Source organism: Protopterus annectens, chromosome 9.part0, assembly GCF_019279795.1.
Source record: "Protopterus annectens isolate FY-2018-M chromosome 9.part0, PAN1.0, whole genome shotgun sequence".
Lineage (NCBI taxonomy): Eukaryota > Metazoa > Chordata > Ceratodontiformes > Protopteridae > Protopterus > Protopterus annectens.
The window spans coordinates 1,131,639,724-1,131,640,265 of NC_056743.1; the positions used below are offsets into that span (position 1 = coordinate 1,131,639,724).

The window sequence follows — 542 nt, forward strand, 5'->3', positions numbered from 1 at the left end:
GCACAAGTATTCATCTTCACTTCCTGAAATGATATTTAAGTACATTTGTTAAGTAATATGATGTAAAACACTAGAAATTCATCAAAAGCATGTTCCCATTTTCAAAAACTGGGAAATTTTTGAGGACCAATTATTACCTTTTCTTCTAAACAAGTCATTTATTAAATTAATAGGACCACTAGCAGTCATTACTTTACCTTATTTTGGAGTAGCCTTTCTGTAAGACTGGTGTAGAAAAGTGGTGCTTAAATAGTTACACAAAAATGGTGGTTTCTCTCTAGTGATACACATCACAACATCATTTCCTTATTTCTTATTTGTAAATTGGTGGTATGCAGCTATCTTTTCAGAATTATGATAAGCATTTTTATCTATACTGATAACTAATGTCATATTAGCTTTGCATTATATGCTGAAAATGCATTAATTATAGGAAAATGGAATATTCTAACATGCCACAAAATATAAAACTGTGTGAGTGTGTATATGAATAAAAGTAAAATAAAAGATGCTGAAATACTACCCTGTTTATACTGGGTTCC

General features: G+C 29.9%; 1 long non-coding RNA gene across 1 annotated transcript in view; it reads right to left on the reverse strand.

Moving 5' to 3' along the window:
- Window positions 1-249, reverse strand: part of LOC122811858 — a 336-nt gene extending 87 nt beyond the window's left edge. Inside the window, exons 1-2 of the long non-coding RNA XR_006366306.1 lie at window positions 198-249; window positions 1-23 (exon numbers count right to left, since the gene is read on the reverse strand). The exon at window positions 1-23 is cut by the window's left edge and continues 87 nt beyond it. This is a non-coding gene — a long non-coding RNA (uncharacterized LOC122811858). The remainder of the gene's footprint in view (window positions 24-197) is intronic.
- Between the last annotated feature and the right edge of the window lie 293 nt (window positions 250-542).